The sequence below is a fragment of the Hemicordylus capensis genome, chromosome 2 (genome assembly GCF_027244095.1).
Source record: "Hemicordylus capensis ecotype Gifberg chromosome 2, rHemCap1.1.pri, whole genome shotgun sequence".
Taxonomy (NCBI): Eukaryota; Metazoa; Chordata; class Lepidosauria; order Squamata; family Cordylidae; genus Hemicordylus; species Hemicordylus capensis.
In genome coordinates this window covers 12,888,566-12,909,796 of record NC_069658.1, presented here as the reverse complement: position 1 = coordinate 12,909,796, position 21,231 = coordinate 12,888,566, and the positions used below count along the sequence as shown (strand labels likewise).

The 21,231-nt window shown below is 43.1% G+C and overlaps 1 long non-coding RNA gene across 2 annotated transcripts in view; it reads right to left on the bottom strand.

Annotated features, from left to right (window-relative positions):
• LOC128347810 (uncharacterized) overlaps positions 1 to 21,231 on the bottom strand; it is a 44,363-nt gene that overhangs the window by 21,010 nt on the left and 2,122 nt on the right. Inside the window, exon 2 of one of the 2 annotated variants that reach the window (XR_008317734.1) lies at positions 8,538 to 8,682. The exons of the other annotated variant lie outside the window; for it this stretch is intronic. This is a non-coding gene — a long non-coding RNA (uncharacterized LOC128347810). The remainder of the gene's footprint in view (positions 1 to 8,537; positions 8,683 to 21,231) is intronic. 2 annotated transcript variants of the gene reach the window in all.

Sequence of the window (21,231 nt, the reverse complement as noted above, 5' to 3'; positions counted from 1 at the left end):
TTTTATAACCTGGCTGAATGACGGCTTGAAACATCTTTGGCTTCCATTTCTGGCATACTTAAGATCCTGATCAAAAAAAGCTTACCTGAACCAACTGTACCAGCCTATTGTCCTCTCTCCCAGCCCACGCATTCTTGATAGTAATTTAGAACATTAAGTAATTGCCCCAGGGGCTGCTGTGAGACTTTCAAAAATCCACTCCGAAGCAAGGGAGACAAAAGCAAGGGAATGAAATCCAATTGTACCAGGCCAGTAGACAGATGGGGCCCACTCTCTAATGCCATCCGGTCTATTCATGGCAGAATCTTCGGAGCGCAGCAAGGTTCTAGTCCTTACAATATCAGCACCACTGACAACAATACTAAAGGGGAATGGGGGAAGTTCTGAAGATCTGTACTCTGTGATGGCAAGTATGTTTACATTTCAAGCAGCTGGGGAAAGACTTTTGTTCAGCATTGCCTGTGCATGGTTTCTGTAGAGGTCTTCTAAAGTCTTTATAATCAGAAGATTAGAGGCCTGGGGGTAGAAAAGATGACACTGTCATCAAGGCAACTCTTGATCCCCTTACTTTTCTCTGGGATCAAAGAAGGGGATCCAGTATTTTTAGAGTTTGATAATAGCAGTGAATTTGACTGACATCCAGGGGTATGCACAAAACTGGCTGTCCCGGTTCAGTTTGAGTCCAAACTGAACTCAAACCACATCGGGCCAGTTTGGTTTTGCACCACTTGAGCCCCCCTGGATTCGGTTTGGGAGGGCGTTCACAAATTTTTAAAATCAACTTACTCCCTCTGGGGTAAGTCATGATCCAGGCCACACAGAGGCCCATTGTGCATGCACAGTGGCCTCCAAAATGGCTGCCGTGATGGAGGGCAGGCCTGGAATGGGCTCAAGAATGCCCGAACTAGGCGATTTTGGCAGTAATGGAGGCTGTCGTGGGGAGGAGGAACCTCCAGAGACCACCTGTAGCCATATATATATGGCTCCTCCAGAGACCACCTGTAGCTATATATATATATATATATATATATATATATATATATATATATATATAAACTTTGAACCCTCTGAACAGGTGGGGGGAGGTCGGCTTGATGCTGAACGGAAGGGGGTTCGGTTCGACATTGAGCCATCGAACCAAACCAGTTCTGTGGTGAACAGGTTCAGTTCTGGACCTGTTCACACATCCCTGACACCCAGACTAATGCCGCACTAGTTGAAACTTGTTGCACTGGCAGGCACATAGCTAGGGGAGAGAGGGTTTATGTTTGCCGTCTCCCCAGTAGCCCCTCGTGCACACCAGCCACACCCCCTGTGTGTGACATCACATGCAGGGGCATAGCCAGCAACTGGAAGGGCCTGTGTGGCCCTCCGGAGCTCATTTCCCAGCCGGCTTCTTTGTTGGCTGGGTGTTTTCTTAGTAGTTCTTTATCTTCCTCGCCCAAGGGGAGAATGAAGAAAACACCCAGCCAACAATGAAGATGGTAGGGAATGATGCCGGCCGGAGCTTGTGGGGGGTGACGTGAGCCAGGAGCTGGGTAGCTCCTGTTCTTTGAACCCGCCTGCCTGGTTGTAGCTCCGTCCCTGTGCACTAGCTAGTTCCAATAAGTCAGGAGCTTGTTTTCCAGACTAGTGCTGTGCCATGCCAGTGCAATAGCACGCCTCCTGCTGTGAAACCTTCTCCTCAGTCCAAATTTGTTGCAGAGAATGTTGAAAAGTTGTCTGGAAGCCACAGTGGTGACGTTTTAAAATGCCGCCTTTCCTTTCCTGGGAACACCCTATAATGCACCATGAAAGGAAGCAGTGTCATGATATTGCATCTTTTTCCTGGTGCATTGCTGGGAGTGGGGGATTGGTCACACCCTACAGTTACAAGGCACAGCCATTTCCACCCCACCCCACTGCATTACGTCATGACATTGCTCCCCTTCTTGTTGCATCATAGGGCAGTGATGAGGAAACGTGGCGTTTTGAGATGTTGCAGCTGCAGCTGTAGCTGCCAAAAGGTAGCCAGTTTCTTCAAAAAAGCTGGCTCTTCACTAAAGGTAAGCCCCACCCCTGCTAATTCTATTTAATACAATTCAGCATGGTAGTGAATCATTTCCCAATATTGGAGGAATCCCCACCCCCCTGAATTGTTTCTAGAGGAAAATGTTCCGGAAGAACATAGGAAGCTACCTTATACCGATTCAGACTCTTGGTCCATCTAGCTCAGTATTGTTTACACTGACGGGCAGCAGCTCCTCAATGTTTTCGGCAGGAGTCTCTCTCAACCCTACCTGGAGGTGCCAGAAAGTAAACCTGGGACTGGGACCATGGGCTAAAAGTCTTTCTTACAGAGCTCACATGTAGTCACCCATCCAAATGCAAACCAAGGTGGACCCTGCTTATCAAAAGGGGGTGATTGTGCTTGCTACTACAAGACCAACTCGCCTTCAATAGGGCTTGCATCATCTTGGACCTGATTACCGGTTTGATGTGATGCACAGCCCTAGTGACTATATCATCGGCTTCTAAGCAACCTAAGAACATAAGAACAGTCCTGCTGGATCAGACCCGGGGCCTATCTAGTCCAGCATCCTATTTCACACAGTGACCCACCAGATGCCTCTGGGGAGCCGAGAGGCAAGAGGTGAGGATATGCCCTCTCTCCTGCTGTTGCTCCCCTGCAACTGGTATTGAGAGGCATGGTGCCCACAGCCACCAGACTAGTCGCCCTTGATAGAGCTGTCCTCCATGAATTTGTCTAAGGCCCTTTTAAAGCCATCCAAGCTAGTTGCCCTCACCACATCCCATGCCAAAGAATTCCATAGATTAATTATGTGCTGTGTGAAAAAGTACTTCCTTTTTGTCAGTCTCAAATCCCCCAACCTTCAGTTCAGCAAGATCATCCCTTGACTACAGCCCCTCCACCCCCCAACATATATTCATTTTTCACTGGTAATAGGACGAAGATGGAGCAAATGTATGACATATCAAGAAGCAAATATTCTACCCCTTAGAAACAAGCATACAAACATACAAGCATATATCTAACCGGGACTCCATTTCTAATCTCTCACAGGCTGTATTCAGCAGCCAACAATAGAAGTTGACACGGCTTCTAAGGTATGTGAGTCAGCAGAACTGCCCTGCGTGTTATTGCAGGCATACATCACCCTGATGTGATTTCTGCTTGGTGCTTGGTAGTAGATATTAATGAAGCAATTAATAGAGTTTAAGAGTGATTTCCATCGCCAAGTGCTGAATCCAGCTGAGCCATTTTATTACGGCAGTGTCAAAACCACTCTCAGAGGTCCTGTTCGGTGTTGCCCCTCTCCCTTCCTGCAACTGCCATTGATTTCTTAAACTGTCATTTGCTCCTTTTGTAATTATGTTGTAATTAGAGTTGTCACCAGTTCTAGAATACACTGGGATCCGGCAGTGTACTTGAGGGTCTGTTGGTTTGGTTTTTCCAAAAGGACTTAAGCATGGAGAATGTAAAGGTAAAGTGTGCCGTCAAGTCAGTTTCGACCCCTGGTGCCCACAGAGCCCTGTGGTTTTCTTTTGGTAGAATACAGGAGGGGTTTACCATTGGGATTTACCACTGCCATCTCCCGCACATTATGAGATGATGCCTTTCAGCATCTTCCTATATTGCCACTTCCTGGTATAGTACCAGCGGGGATTCGAACCGGCAACGATTGTTAGTCAAGCATTTCCCTGCTGCGCCACTTAAGGTGATATGGAGAATGTAGGCAGGTTTAAAAGAGGATTGGACAAAGCCATGGAGGATAGGGCTATAGGAGGCTACTATCCTGGATAGCTGTATATTTCCATCAGCATCAGAGGGGCCATGCCCCCTGAACAACAGGTGCTAGGGAACACCAGCGGGAAAGGGTGGTTGTCCTTTCCCCCCTCTTTCCCCCACTTGCGGGCTTCCCAGATGCACATGGCTAGCCGCTCACTACATGAAGCAAGATGCTAGACAAGATGGGCCTTTGGCCTGATCCAGAAGGCCTTTTTCTTATGTTCTTATGATCATGTACTGGGGGAGGGAGAGGTGTGTGTTGGGGGCGGGGGTGGTTCATCTGTGAGAGGAGTGGAAGAACAGATTCTAATTTACGTTTACTTGGAAGTCAGCCCCATTGACTTCAGAGGGATTTTTGAGTAAATATTGCTATACCTCCTGTCAAACTGTTTGTTTGTCAAGTTGATTGTCCACTGATGTTTCCTCAATAGGAGGCTAATACTCAGGGGATGGTTGGCAATCCCTCTCTGTGTTGGAATGAAATAGCCTTCAAAGCCTGGAGAAAATGAGTCTCTGCCCCCACAGACAGAGGGAGAGGCAACAGTGACTGGCATCCTAACGCATGAAGGCATGCCGGTGTTGCTGAAGAGTTCCAAATAAATGGCAGCACTGGTGCTTGTCTGGGGCAGGGGTGGTTTTTTTGCTGGTCTTCCTTTCTCTCAGAAGTGTCCTGTGCCATATGAAAATATGTCCCCGATAGTTGTGCAGCCCTCAGGGACATGACTTTCATGTGACACAGAGTGTTCCTGGGGGGAAGATTTTAATGTAAACTGCCCTAAGCCACTTTTGGAAGGGCAGTATAGAAATCAGTCAATCGAATGAATGAATGAATGAAAATAATAAGATGCTGTTGCGGAGTCAGCTGAACCCATCTGCATGTCTCATGTAGTCCTCCCTATGTTGCATTAGGGTGTTACCCAGCAGAGTTTGTTGAAGGCACCTTCAGGTGAACTCTCTCTCTCTCTCTCTCATGTAAGGTAGTGAATCTTCTGCCTCGTAGGAATGCCAGCTCTGTGCCTCCAATAATGCCCTCATTCTTATGTGTGAATTGGTAAATCAAGCAAATATAAGGGCTTACCCAAAATGGCCAAGTAGGTGGGCAGGCCTGTTTCAATATTTTTCAGGGTGTTACATTTTTGGGGTGAAAACCTTTTGCCAGTGGCCAAAGCAGCACTCTTGGTCACCACTGGTTGGCAGCTGCCATTTCCTACACACACACACCTACACACACACACACACACACACACACACACACACACATATTCCCCATGGCATGACAGCACATCATCATGTAGCATCACTCTGAGAAGGGTTCTAGGGGGGAAAGGGATGTCTCCAATGGTAGCTGCCATTCCCACCCCACCTCCCCAGAATCCCGTTGGAATGATGGCATGATGTAGCATTGCTCTGTGGGAGAAGGCTGTCCCTAATGGTGGCTGCCATTTCTTTCCCAGAATCCTCTTGGGATGATGGTTTGGGTTGATGGAGCATTGCTCTGTGGGAGAACTGTGGTAAACCAATGGTGGCTACCAGCAGGTGGCTGCCTGGAGAATTGTTCTTGTTGAGAGGAATCTGCTGTCTTGTTGGGAGGAATCCGCTGTTGGGAGGAATCTGCTGTCACCACCACTGTAATGCAGGCAACAGTGGCCAGCAAGATATGACAAGGCAAAATGGATTCCACCCCTTCTTTTGTGGCCCTCTCAAGCACCCAAACTGTTCTCACTTGAGAACTTGTGGCCCAGCACTAACAAATATTACAAAAATACCATACAACTCCATTGCTCTCGCCTCCAAAGGAAACGAGACCTGGAGTGCTGTCCCTGGAACTTTTCACCACTAGATGTAGAGGGAGCACACATCAATATGCTGAGGACTGTGGTCTAAGTCTCCCTATTTTAGATTGTCATAAGTAGGGAGACACAGATAATGATTCTTCCCTCCATTGTCTCCCCAGGTATATTTATACAATCAGCCAGTTGAGTAAGAAGTTCCATCATCCATTTTTTAAAAATGTCAGTCTCTAGAAGCGTCTCGCTGGTGGGAAGGAGAAATTAAAAGAAGCCTCTCTTTCAGTGATGGTTATTTATTTCCACAATTAGCAGCTGAGTTCTGGTGCGGTGCCCAGAAAACCGTCCTCATTTGTCAGCAGTGTCACTTGGCACATAAGACGCTTGTAGGAATGGTGGATTAAGGCGGGTGATTGTGGGTGGTTTATGAAACTTTTTATGGGCATCTGTACAGCCAAGCCTTCAGAGAATCCTTTTAATGGGCTTGCCTGCCATACGAGACGGAGCGTTCCTCAATGGTTCAGAGCACCCGGAATAATCAGAGATTCGGCTGGCAATTGGTGTTGCTGGTAATTTAATTTTTCTGAATAAGTGACACATAATAAGAAACCATCACATTTTTATTGACCAGGTCAAGGCCAATGGCATTGCATGGGCTACATGGGGAATCATTTGGCTTCCTTTGAAAATTCTCAGATGTTTCTCTTTCAGAGGGACCCTGAAAATCACTTTGAATTTCACTTTTTTGACATGTTCTGCTAATTCTAGTTCTTAAACCCTAATGTCCATGCCTAGAATCACTGCCCAAGTTTCCCTCAGTGTTACACATTGCTGAAGACTTTACTCTGCCTTCTGTATGCTAGCCAACATCCAGATAGACTAGACTTGGAAAAGAATATTCTCCTGCATTATTCAGAACAGGAGAGAATATTTCAGAGAATTATTCTACCCATTCCATTAAATGCCTTGGAGAATATTCTTTTACAAGTCTAACCCAGACCAACAAAGCACATGCACAACGATCAAAGTTGCACCAGCACATGATGATTGTGTAGCTGAAGGATGTTTGAAGGTGCACACTTCTGCAAAAATTCCCTGTGAAACAAATGAGGAAAAGGCTTCACAACAGGAGGCACACATCTTTGTGGCACAAGTGCAAACATGTGTGCCCAAACAAGTGCAAACATGTGTAAACATGTTTGCACTAATGCAGCACTAGTCTGGAAGGCAAGGTCCACTGGCCAGCCCTGGCTAGCACAACATTCTGGCTAGCACAATATTCTTGTGTTAGTGCAACACTTTAGTCTGGATTTTGGCGGCTGCATTCATTCCCTCTACATTTATCTATCTTTCTCCAATGGACAAATCAGAAGAGAGTTTTTTTCTTTTGGTTAAAGATAGACTAGAACATAACCATCGTGCCATAATTTATTTGCAGTTCCACCACAGCTGGGTGTGTGAATTGGCAGTTGTGTGCTGCATGGCATGTTGGTGTGAATTTATGTGAATGCACATTAAAGATGAAATGTACTAGAGAAGAGATTTCACTTCTAGGGAATCTGGAAGTGGAAACCGAATCCTGAAGAATGACATCTTCAGCAAACCACACTGAATTTTTTAATTAAAGACATCACCTAAAGGCAAAAATAAGGACAAACTGGGGTCAGTGATTTACCAAGGGCATGGGTTAAAAAACAGAGACTTGGTCAATGTTCTTGGTTAATAGGGACAGTTTGAGCATATGGGATTGACTATACCCAGTAAAAATTGACTCAAAACCTATAGCCAAAAGGATGGAGCACATTTCAATGTAATATGAAAACCACCTGCAATAGGCAGCAAATTGCTTCATGAAGATGATTAATTACTATCACATTTAATTGCAAGATCATAGTTCAAAGTATCTCCAGGGGGCACTTTATTGGGCCTTTTGTTGGAATCCCCTTTATCTATCCATTTTTAACATGGTGTGTTTAATTGAGGGCGAAAGGTAGGAATTCGTTAATGGCTCCACTTCTCTGCAGATGCAACATGTGAATGGATAATGAAGAAAAATGGAATCATAAGTGTGCTTGGTAGAGCTCATACTTGTGGTGATCAAGGGCTGTAGAATTAGTTGGAGCTTATAGTAATTTTTTTCTAAATATGCCATTGTTTCTCAATCAGCTGGACTTAGTTTGCACTATTAAATAGAGGATGACACAGCAAAAGGAGAGAAGCCTTTATGGATTTAAAGGGATAGAAGCTAGGATCAGTTTTAAAACTGCCTGACTGATTTTGCTGGGCAGCTCTTGCAAGGGGGTTTTCTATTCTAGATGGTCATTTGTCTCACTTTTCCCCAGCTCCTGCAGTCCTTCCTGCTGGGCTCTTGTGCAGGATCCAGATGCACTGTATGGGCTTCTGAAGAATCCTACTTTCACTACCGTGGTTCACCATGGGGCTGCTGTGGAATTCAAAACACACTCTGACACTATTCAAAAGCAATGGATGCAGATGCAGGGATGAGGAAGAAGCCCATTCACAGCAACAGAGAAATCAATGAAAACACTGCTTCTGCATCCACTGTTTCTGAACAGCATTGGAGCTTGCTCTGAAGTCCACAGCAGCCCCAGGGCAGACCAATGTGGGGATGGTGGGCTGAGCATCATGTCAGTCACTGGACATAGACTGTTATGAGTGTAGAACATAACGTATGAATACGGTTTTTGAGAGGTTTCACTCTGGAATGGGAAAGGCAGGATATAAATCTTCAAAAAAATATACATTAAATACATAAAATGAATGATGTGTTGTCAATGACAAGAATCATTGGATCAATATAATACTCAGTGGCTTGTTGGAGGGGCCACTGAAGCTACAAAGGGGAAATTAATGTTAAACCATTAAGAGTACAAGAAACCTCATGTGTCTGCTAGAACTCCCAGTGAATTTTGTCACTGACATTGTCAAGATGTGCTCACAGATCAGACTGAAATACCCTGCCACCGCTGAGAGCTCTATAAACTCAGCTGCAAATGCCAACTCCAGCCTGCTCAGGTAATCAGCTGGTTTTCACAAATGCTTTATTCTAGCATTGTATCAGAAGGAAAGGCTCTTTGAGAGTTCCTACAACCAAGGAGAGACAGGAAACACATTGATTATGTTGTTATTGCTCAAATGGAATCGAGAAGATGGAGAGCTCAGCTATTAAAACTTTTGTGGCACTTTCTCAGTCCTCTTGCATTGCCAGTGATTGCTGGTGAAATCCACACCAGAATGTCAAGAAATTAAATGGCCACATGGAGTTTCTGGGCAGTCCTGACAACAGAGTGGAGAAAGCCAAAAGAGGGGAAAAGAGGTCCCTGCCCTAATGGAATTTGATGGAGGTGAGCTTTGGGACTGGGATACCAATCCATTGATTGATCAAGCAGATCACTAATTATTTGACTGCAATCAGATATTGTCAGTTGAGTGGTCAGTGCATCAGTGAATATTTGGTCGCAGTCAAATATTATGAAATTTATGAAGTCAAAAACAGCCCTGTGTAAGTAGTGTTCGACATCTTTATCGCCTCATGAGATCATCTGACTGCAATGGCAGGAGAACTTCTTGCAAGGGATTAGAGAATCTCCCCCATGACTTAGAAGCAGATGTCCCCCTGCCCAGAAAATCTAATCTGTCTTCTCTTAGTTTAAGCTGCATGGACCTCTCAGACAGGGGAGTATCCAGGGTAGGGCAGGCAGGGCATGTGCCCTGGGTGCCACGTGAAGGGGGGGCGCCATTTCTTAAAATTTTAAAAAAAAAATTAAATGGCTGCCGAAAACAAAATGGCCACTGTGCATGCTCAAATGGCCTCTGTGAGGCCCTAGGCCATACCAGGCCTCACAGAGGCCATTTGAGCATGCGTGGCAGCCATTTTGTTTTCAGCTGCCATTTTTTTTAAAAAAAGATTATTTTCAAAAACGGCCACCGCATATGCTCAAATGGTCCCTGTGAGGCCCTAGAGGCCAGCGGGGGGGGGAGGGGAAACCTTTGCAGAACCCCCCCCCACGGCCTTTAGGAAGCCCCCCAAAGGGGCTACAGGTAATTTTTATTTTTTTAAAAAATTAATATAAGTCACTGTAATCATATTCAGATATGTGACTTGTATGTGACCTTCAGACTTGTATTTTTCAGCTGATATTATGGTAAAGTTATCTGAAAGATGGGTGTCAGATATTTGGACAGGGGGCACAATTTCAATGCTTGCCCTAGGCGCTATTTTCCCTAGATACACCTCTGCTCTCAGATGTCCAGAGAGGCCTGGGCCACTTCCTGCTTTTGGGCCCTGCCCCCAGGCACATTTTGGTCCAGTAGAGATGCACATAGAAACAAGCTGCTAAACTTATCAAATGCCCAAATATTTTAACAAATGCCAAAATGTTTAACAAATTTAAGGTCCCCTTTGAGCTTGAAGCCCAAGCCGAATGAGCCAAATTTGCTTGAAGCCTGGCTCCCCCCGGTTGGCCTTGTGCATGACCTAGGTTCGCTTACTGGTTTGTGTTGTAATTGCACAGTGTTCAAGACTCAGGATCACTCCCAATTTTTTTTTTATTTGATTGCAATTACTGCATTTGCTGTGAGCAGGGAATGTAGCATGATCTTCCATGGACTTTTGTGAATCCTCTGGAAGGAACTAGAGACTTCTAGTAGGCAATTGGTTCTAGAACTGCATTTTCTAACCATTGTGCTGCAAGACACTCGGTGGTAGGGATGTGCTAACTGAGTCAGCTCCAAAAGTGGGGAGTTTGAACTCCCCTCCTTTTGGGACTTACTCATCCTATAAAGCACCTGGAAAGATTTGCCCCTGGTGCATATGGCATATAAAATTAATTAAATTATGTATATTTTTAATGTAAGCGTGCCTCAATATTTAAAAAGTTGGGAAACACGGTTCTAGAAGGCAGTAGGATCTAACTGGCATAATGATCTCCATTCCTAATAAATGAATTCTTTAGATACTAGTTTGTTACTTGACAATACTTCATGATATGTCAGTAACCAGTTGGCTAATGTTTGAACTGTTTCTACAACACTCTCTTTCAACATACACCACAAACATGTATCGGTTTTATACCAGTTTAACTTTCATGACTTCTCCTCAAGAATCTTGTAACTCTGTAAGGCAGGGCTTCTCAGACTTGGGTTCCCAGAGGTTGGTGAACTACAACTCCCATCATTCTCAGCCACCATGGCCTTTGGCCTTTGGCCATGGTTATGGTTGCCACCAGCTTGTCTGGAGGCAAATCAGGGCCGGGCCTTCTCTGTGGCTGCCCCAGGGCTCTGGAATGCACTTCCTGTCAAATAAGAGCTTATCTATCTCTGACTGCCTTTTAAAAGACCCTTAAGACACACCTGTTTTCTCAGGCTTTTAATTAAAAATAATTTTAAACTGTTTAATGGTTTTACACTGCGAATTGTTTTTAATAATTTTTATTCTGTGGAAGTACTTTAATTGTTTATTTTATTTTTATATTGTACTGCCACCACATGCCACATCCCGGTCTCAACCCCGGTGATCACCAGCCCCGGTGATCTTAAGCTTCACCACTGCCCCCAAGTAGACTTTTGTATTTTTTCTGGCTATATCTACTAAAACAGCCTTGTAATCCTCTGTCTCATTCAAAGCTAGTTAGGGTGGAAAGGCTCCTAAGCATGGGGTGGAGAAACAGACAGAAGCTACAAATTCTTAACTTCCAAGCAAAGAGATTGTTCCTTCAGTGGCTTTGGGAATGATTCAGTCCTCCAAAGAGTCACAACTCTCCCAGTGATTTTTCAGCTCTTTTTCCAGCACTAGCTCTGATTCTCTCTGATTCTGACAGCAACTTGCACTCCTTGAACTCCTCCTTCACTTGGACTCTTCAGCTCTCCAACTTGCATTCTCTAAAAAACTGCTGAAGTTGCCTCTTTATATTCTACTTTCCCCCTCCAAATTTTTTCAAACAAACCAATCAGAACAACTCAAGTTCCCTCCATTATTTAAAAACATATTCAATCATATCAAACCCTCTCTTCCCTCCAAAATTAAACCAGTACAATTCTTCTCCCTCCAAAACCAAACTGTAGAACAGGAGCTGTGAACCTTTTGACCCCTGCACAGCTTTTTAACAAGGGGAGTAAGCAAAGCAATTGCAATACAGAAATCTTATACACAAAAAGAGGAGGTTCAAGCCTCATTCCTTCACAGATAGTATATAAAGGTGGTATTTAAATATGAAAGATAGATAGATAATCTTTTTATCACCCTCAAAAATTCCTAGGGTTATTTGGAAGAAGCCATGATGGTTAACAAGTTTTAAATTAGTAAGTGTACCATATTGATTAAAAGGAAAACAGCCAGTCAAAGTATAGCGACCAGTCATACACCATATATGGCCCATGCACATGTGCTAAAGTTGGAACTGGATCTGACCTAATTGCATCTGATGCCAAAAATATCAATTCAGAGTCTTTTGGGACCCTCTGAAATTCGGGGTCAGAGTCAGGATTGGGGTCTGGGAGAGATTAAGGGTGGGACTACTTAAAAAAAACTTTTAAAGGTTACCGTGGATACTCACTGTGAACCCAGAAGAAAGCTGACATAAAACCAGAGTTGCAGGGGAACCGAGCTAAAGGGAAGTTACCTCACACCAGAGAATCACAAGAGAAACCTGAAAATGACTGGCAGCTGCAAATGTGAGTGAAAAATGGGCTTTAAAACTTGGGTTGGGTTTTTTTAAGATTGTTGAGAGTTTTTAAAAAGATGCAATATGAACAGGCAGGCAGGCAGGCAGGCGGGCCGATAGAGGGCAGGTGATGAGTCTCTCCCCGCCTGGTCCCCTGCCCACCTCCATCACTTTAAAAAGTGATTTAAAAAGCAGCCACAGTCACTTAAAAACAAACAAACCCAAGAACCTCTCACCTGTGGTTTTAAAGTTTTGGGTTCAGACTCTCTCCAAACTCCACTGAACCTGGTAAAATTGGATATGGTATGATTTTACCAATCCAATTTTGCACAGGCCTAATGAGCAAACAAACAAACAAACATAAATTAATGCACATGAATTATTTTCTGAAGATATGCCCTTCTCCCATTTAAGGCTTGTCTGCAGAAAAATGCTTAGGGATCTGCAGAGAAAGGGTTGCTACTTCAGACATACACCATGTCACTCTGTGTGTTTGTGGTTCCTCCCACCACAAAGTGCGATGCCTGCAGCTGACAATTAAAATAAGTGACATGGCTGTGTCTTTAAAAGAGAGATCTATGGAAAACTAAAGGATTGTCTGTCAGTCGGGAGGGGTGGTGAAAAATGGAAGCCTCGGCTCGTTGAATGGATGAGTGGGAAGAATTCTTGTCCGTTCCAGCACCCAAAGGGATAAACCCAATGATAGCCTTCTCAACTGCTTAGTAGATAATGCATGTCCTGTTTGGATGCTAGTAATGTGTTTTTTAGTTCTCTCTATCTGGGAGGAATGAATCAAATATGAGGAGTGCTGGAAACATGATTTTCAACCCATTGCTTTTGATTAAGTGCTTGAGCATGTGGGTTCTGAGACTTGCAATAATACTAATGGGGCATAAAGAGGACATGCCTACATTTGCCCAAATGCCATTATCCTGGAATAATAATAATAAAAGAAACAGCAGATGCAATATGTCCACTGTTAACCTTTTCATTGCCGTCGCTTCTGATGGAAAATGTGCGACACCCTCATCCCTCCCAGCCCTGGTGCTCCCCTCAGATATTATGTTGGGCTTTGCTGGGAAACTGTGAGAGACAGCTTAATTTCTGAAGAATTGGGGTGGGAATGGGGTTGAGAGCTAGCGGGCAATAATGTTGAGCTGACAAACTATGTAAAATATTAAATAATAATAATAATAGGACTCAATGTCTGGATAAAACAAACCGGTCAATAACACCTGTCTGACTGTGTAAACAAGAAATAATATATCCTTACTAACAAAGTGCTGATGTTTGTAAGATGAATGGGTACTGCGAATTAGTTGCAGACTAACGCAGTACCGGCACTCACATGGGGTGTGTGAGTTTTGATTACCTCCCCTTTCCTTGTAAGTTCTCCATCATGCAAAAATATGTCTCTGATGACCACACAGCCTTCAGGGACATATTTGAGGGTGTCAAAGAATGCTTCAGAGGAAAGGAGAGAGCAATGAAAACTGTGATTATTATGTTCTCCTTTGCTACTGAGTGCCATTTTTAAAACCCACAATATGCTACAGTGAGGGCAAGAAGCACTGGTCTCACTCTGATTTGGCTTCAGATATCATTATATCGTTAAATATCATTGGCTATGAGTTGTCTTGAAGCCACACCAGAGAGAGAGAGCAGGAAGGACAATGAACAGGTGCTTAAAGTCTGTGAACAGCCTAGCCTCTCCTTTTTAACAGACTTTTAGCGCCTGAAATGCATGCATACTCATATGCACCAGCCAACATGATGTAGTGATTAGAATACTGGAGTAGGACTTGGAAGACCCAGGTTGAATCTCCACTTAGCTCTAAAACCCACAGGGTGACCTTGGACCAGTCACTCCCTAGCAGCCTAGCCTACCTTACACGATTGTTATGAGGATAAAATGTGGAGGTGGGGGTCATTCATGAATTTCATCCTGAGTTCCTTGGAAGGGAGGAAGCCACCCAATGGTGCAGTGGGGAAGCATCCTGCCTAGAGAGCAGGAGGCTGTTGGTTCGAATCCCTGCTGGTGTGTTTCCCAGAATATGGGAAACTCCTATATCAGGCAGCAGACATATAGGAAGGTGCTGAAAGGCATTATCTCATATTGCATGGGAGAAGGCAATGGTAAACCACCCCTGTATTCTACCAAGAAAACCACATAGCTCTGTGGTTGCCAGAAGTCGACACCAACTCAACGGCACAATCTTTCCTTTTCCTTTTCCTTGGAAGAAGGGTGGGATAAGCATATAAGAAATTTGTCATATCAGGAATAATCATGGAAGAGAATTCCCTCCCATATAAGAGGATGTGCTCCTTTAGAACATAAGAAATGGTGCTTATTATTTACAGTTTTTATAAATACTTATATAAAAAATGTTTTATAGACATGTAGATGTAGATATATATTTACTAGATGAATTAGAGACATTTTTTTCATCCAGTCAATTGACTAAATTAAATGATTGATGAAAATTAAGTATTTCAGCCTTGGTTTTGGTGAAGGGAATGTTTCCTGAAAAATCCTTTGATTATGAGAATATTCCGTTCTTTGAAAATTCTTTCCCCTATCTATTGCTTTGTTGGCACTCTCTTCCCGCCACCCCACCCCCGGTTACTGCTTCTTTTTTCTACCTAGATTAATCACATTGGTGATCCCAACCAATCAAGGATCATGTAGTGAAAGGGAAGACATCACACTGATATAACTGATCAGATCAGTGGTGTAGCAATGATGAGGCAGGCCCTGCCCCTGGGTTGAGATTTGGGGCAGTCCCCATTGCTGTTGCTGTCATCACTTACCACTAACGTGCCACTTGCCACTCACCTGTTGCCCAGCCAACCCACTCGGCTCCCCTTTTCCCCTTTGCCAGGTTGGGCTGCATCGTAGTCTAATGACATCACTGTGTTGCTGCGAGCAGGTGTCATCTCATTATTAGACCATGTTGTGGCTGGCCAAGGGAAGCAGGCTGCATGGGGGGCATGTGACCAGATGGCTGGAGGGGGCTGCAAAGGCAGGTGGGGCCCTTGCCTGGCAGCAGCAACAGAGGGGGCAGAGCAACGGGATTGGTTGCCCAGTGTCCAAGCACACCAAGAGGCAGATCATGGGGGGTGAGGGCAGGGGGGTGACCCGCTGGTGTCCCCTAGAAGTTGCATGGACACTGGCAGTCCAGGGACCTTTGTCCCCCCTGCTCCATTATATTTATGCACCTGAATTAGATGTGGTATTTGTATGTGACGATAGGTTGTTTCCAAAGGAAGTCAATCATGTCTAAGCTTGATTATTTGTTTGTTTGATTTCTATACCACCCTTCCAAAAGTGGCTCAGGGTGGTTTACATTAAAATAAAAACCACTAAAATCAATTAATGAATTAAAAACAGCTAGAATCGATTACCTTAGGGTTACCTTAGAGAGCGCCTTCTTCTGTATGATCCCCATCACATGTTGAGGTCATCTGGAGAGTTCTGTCTCCAGTTACCACCAGCACGTCTGGTGGCGACTCAGAATCAGGCCTTCTCTGCAGCTGATCCTGGCCTACAGAATGTGCTCCCGAGATATATCTGTAGTTTGGGCTCGTTGTTGGTCTTCAAGAGAGCCCTAAAGACTTACCTTCCAAGGTTTCTAAATTGTTTTTAACTATTTTTAATTGGTTTTGAATCATTCTGAACTGTTTTAGATTAGTTTTTATATTGTTTTAACCTGTTTGTTTTAAATGGTGTTTGTTCTTGTATTTTACTTGTTGTGTACCACCCAGAATCTTTGGAAGGGGCGGTATAGAAATGTAAATAAATAAATAAATAAATAAATAAATGTCATTACCCAAAATTCTAACACTGTGTTTTCACTAAGTGTGTTGCTTGCATTCCAGACTAGTATTGTACTAGTACAAATGTGTTTGTGATTCCACAATATGGTGCACAACCTGTGACAGGCCTCACATATTTTGCCTGGAGCTTCTGCACATTAGCGCAAAAGTGAATAAATTCGCATAGCTACACAGTCTTTTTGCACTAGCTCAACTTTGTTCATGGCACAGCATTATTCAAGATGTTGACCACTGAGATCAGTGAGACAAGCCTGTTGTGGCTAACTTAAGCCATGAACTTCAGTGACTAACTTGCTTTGCCTACAACCCCACATCACTAAAGGCAAGTGAATTCAGGAGAGAAAGTCTGTGCAAACAGGACAAATGTTTTCCTTGCTGGGATAATGGTTGAAAGAAGAGGGCTTCTATTTTGACACTCCCAAAAATGTTCCTGAAAAATCCATGATTCGTTGCTGTCCAGATCCTGAAGGTTCCTTTTGAAATGGGCAATGTGGCTGTCTTGCTAATCGGGGGATACATTTAAACAATCTGCATGAGTTGCAAATCAGTCAGCTCTTCTACTGTTCCTCGTAAAGTATTTGCAGAAGCGGGGCGGTGGGGAGGAACAGAGGGGGGAGGGGAAATTCCACGACAACTCACTAACGCAGTCCTTGGTGTAAATCAAACATTCCCTGTCATGTTGATGGCTTATGTTAGTCTAATGTATTTTATATTACTCAAAAGCATTGAAACCCTGCAGCTTTCCTCATATAGGCCGTTATGTGGTTATCATTAAATTGTCTTGCAAAAGAACATTATCGGTAATTATAGCAGACACTAAAATCAAATGATCAGTCTGGGACCTTTAACACCAAGAGGAACCATTAGAAGTTAATCAAATAAAAGGATGAGAATAATTATGTTAGGATTAAGCAGTAATATGCCAGAAGTTACACGTTGCTGCATATGTATCTTGACGCCCTAGCTTTCCTGCATTGGAATTTGTTGCGTTTTTTTATATAGTGCATTGGCAGAGATCATAAATGACAATCTTTTCCATCCCACACACACCGTGTCACACAGAGATTTAAGAGTTCACAGGAGGTTCAGTTCCAAAGAGTATCCAAAACCACCCCTCAATAATTAGGAAGACTGGAATAATAGCAATAAAATGTGCACAAAATGGGTGTAATAAAACCTGAATCCATTGGTCAATGGAGCAGAAAGTGATGATAAAATTGGCTGCAACTGGCCTACGTGGAACTTACATAAGAACAGCGCTGCTGGATCAGGCCCAAGGCCCATCTAGTCCAGCATCCTGTTTCGCACAGTGGCCCAGCAGATGCCGCTGGAAGCCACAGGCAGGAGTTGAGGGCGTGCCCTCTCTCCTGCCATTACTCCCCTGCAACTGGTTAACTTAACTCCAGCACAGCCATCACTCCAATGGCTGCTGATGGTGTCTATCTTATGTTTTATTTTCTGAGCCCTTTGGGGACAGGGAGCCATCTTCTTTATTTATTTTTATTTCTCTATGTAATCTGCTTTGGGAACTTTTGTTGAAAAGGGTATATAAATATTTGCCATCATGGTAAAACTAAAGTGTGCCATCAAGTCAATTTTGACTCCTGGCGCCCACAGAGCCCTGTGGTGTTTTTTGGTAGAATATACAGGTGAAACCCGGAAAATTAGAATATCATGCAAAAGTCCATTAATTTCAGTAATGCAAATTAAAAGGTGAAACTGATATATGAGACAGATGCATTACATGCAAAGCGAGATAAGTCAAGCCTTAATTTGTTATAATTGTGATGATCATGGCGTACAGCTCATGAAAACCCCAAATCCACAATCTCAGAAAATTAGAATATTACATGGAACCAAGAAGACAAGGATTGAAGAAAAGAACAATATCGGACCTCTGAAAAGTATACAGTGTACTGTGCTTGACTGGCCAGCAAACTCGCCTGACCTGACCCCATAGAGAATCTATGGGGCATTGCCAAGAGAAGGATGAGAGACATGAGACCAAACAATGCAGAATTGCTGAAGGCCGCTAATGAAGCATCCTGGTCTTCCATAATACCTCATCAGTGCCACAGGCTGATAGCATCCATGCCACGCCGCATTGAGGCAGTAATTGCTGCAAAAGGGGCCCAAACCCTGAATACATATGCATGCTTCTACTTTTCAGAGGTCCGATATTGTTCTATTCTTCAATCCTTGTCTTCTTGGTTCCATGTAATATTCTAATTTTCTGAGATTGTGGATTTGGGGTTTTCATGAGCTGTACGCCATGATCATCACAATTATAACAAATTAAGGCTTGACTTATCTCGCTTTGCATGTAATGCGTCTGTCTCATATATCAGTTTCACCTTTTAATTTGCATTACTGAAATTAATGGACTTTTGCACAATATTCTAATTTTCCGAGTTTCACCTGTAGGAGGGGTTTACCATTGCCTCCTCCCGCACAGTATGAGATGATGCCTTTCATCATCTTCCTATATCGCCGCTGCCAGATATAATACCAGCGGGGATTTGAACCAGCAACCTTCTGCTTGTTAGCCAAGCATTTCCCCACTGTGCCACTTAAGGTGATGTCATCGTGCTAGCAAAGTTTTAATTAATATTAAAATATCCTGCCTTTCAACTCTGTAATGAAGTGCCCAAGGACAACTTCATTAAAGTAATCCATAGAACAATGCAAATAAGTAAGCAACAATCCTAAAAGCAGAAACATACTAAACAAACAAAAAAGAAGGAACAGCAAGCAGAAATCTGAATAAGAAGAATTAAAAGTGAGTGTCTTGATAAAAGGTGACATAGATATATAATTCAAAAGTACCGCCAAACAAACAAATAAACAAACAAAAAGTTTAGTTTCCATTGAAAGGTGTTTTGGCTAGATATTGCATGGTAAAATATCCCATAGCTTGGATGACACTTTGGAGAAGGCCCAGTACTACTGCTATTGCCACTCCTGTGTTACTAGCAATGCTTTTCTGCTGACTCCAGGAGCCTCCCTGCTTATTTCTGAGTCCCCAGGCATGGGAATCTCACTCATGACATAGGAAAATAGGAAGCTGCCGGATACTGAGTCAGACCATTGGTCTATCTAGTTCAGTATCGTCTTCACAGACTGGCAGCGGCATCTCCAAGGTTGCAGGCAGGAATCTCTCTCAGCCCTATCTTGGAGAAGCCAGGGAGGGAACTTGAAACCTTCTGCTCTTCCCAGAGCGGCTTCATCCCCTGAGGAGAATATCATGCAGTGCTCACACATCAAGTCTCCCATTCAGATGCAACCAGGGCAGACCCTGCTTAGCTATGAGGACAAGTCATGCTTGCTACCACAAGACCAGCTCTCCTCTCCTAAGATGCTCAGGAGCCTCGTGGGATTGTGAGCCCTCGGCTTGTGGCACAAAGAGACAGGTCACTTAGTGTATCATGAGCCAGTCACCCCTAGATTTGGCCCCTAACAAGCAAATTGAATGAGAGGTGCAAGCCACCCCCCTCTGGTGGGACCCTCTAAGTCGACATAAGAATTTAACTGAAAGCAAGTTTAAAAAAAAATAATAATAACATTTTTATTATTTTATCCATAATATAAACAGAAAAACATAAGAAAAATAGGAATAACAGAAAAAAGAAAAAAACAAGACATGATCAAACAATAGTTACAAGGATTCTCATTACAGTCTGTTTACTTCGACCCGAGTTCTTTACATTACATTTCTCCACACAAAGAAACGAAATCTCATATGAGGAACCAAACCCTGTGATATATTATATTGAATAAACGGTTCCCATGTCTTAGAAAAAGAATCTTCAGATTTGTTCTTAATATATGCAGTAATTTTGGCCATTGAGGCATAATCCCAAAGTTCAAGATACCAATCATCAGATGGAATCAGATATTTTTTCCACCAAGAAGCATAGAGGATTCTTGCTGCTGTTATCATATATAAAGAAAGTTCAGTGTATCTTGCTTAAATATATGGTTTAGTGATATTTAACATAAAAAATCTCCCGGGGGGTGGGGGCTGGAATCTATATACAAGATTTGCTCCATCTTCAGATGTACTGTTTTCCAAAAATTTTGAGCTTTTTTACATGTCCACCACATATGATAAAAAGTACCTTTCTGTTCTTTACATTTCCAGCAATTCCCAGTGTATTTATTGTTCATCTTCGAAATCTCTGCTGCGGTAATATACCAGCATAGGTACATTTTATACAAGTTTTCCCTCAAGGTACTATTCACTGTAAATTTTATGTTCACCTTCCATTGAAATTCTCACTGTTGCATCTCTATTGTTCTGTTAAAATTCTGCATCCATTTTATCATACAGTCTTTCACCTGTTCTGATCCCAAGTCATATTTCAGTAGTAATGTGTGTATGACCCAACAAATGCTCTGAGTTCTTTGTTATTAGAGTTTCAAATTCTGTCAAGTCTTTCAATTTTTCACCTTTCAATTTTCTTTTTTCAATTTTCAAGTCTTTCAATTTTCCACCTTGTTTCCATACTTCTTCTTGGATTATACTGTTAATCTGTGAGTACAATAGCCAGGAAGGATGTTCATCCCACTCTTGACTTAAACATTGAATGGATTTCATTTTTGATCTTCCTACCATAAGACTTTGCAAATTGTATGCTCTCCATTGATCAAATTGTTTTGCATGTTTTTCTCCATGTAAATACATATTCAATATTAAGACTATAGGCAACAATGCCAGACTGATCCTTTGTTTATACTTGCCCCATACCTTTAATAGGCTGTACCTAATTGAATGATTTTTAATTTCTACATCCACTTTCTTTACCGCTGTCCACGAATATCTATGTAGACCATTAGTCATATCTGATCCTTCCATATTTGTAACCCATCTATATGGGGCTTTGATACACTCTGCAATCCATGTTAAACAACTGGCATGGTAATACAGTTTCAAGTCCAGGGTGGCTAATCCTCCACGTTCTTTTTGCATCTTGCATAATCTTAAATTTCACTCTGGGCATGTTAACTCACAGTCAAGGCTACTCTGCACTCAGAGTGAAATGCCTCCAGTCCCCCTCCTCTGCAACTTAATGAGCTTGATGCACCCATTAACCCTGCAGGAAGGTGCAGATAAGGCTAGTTAAGGCAATTCTCC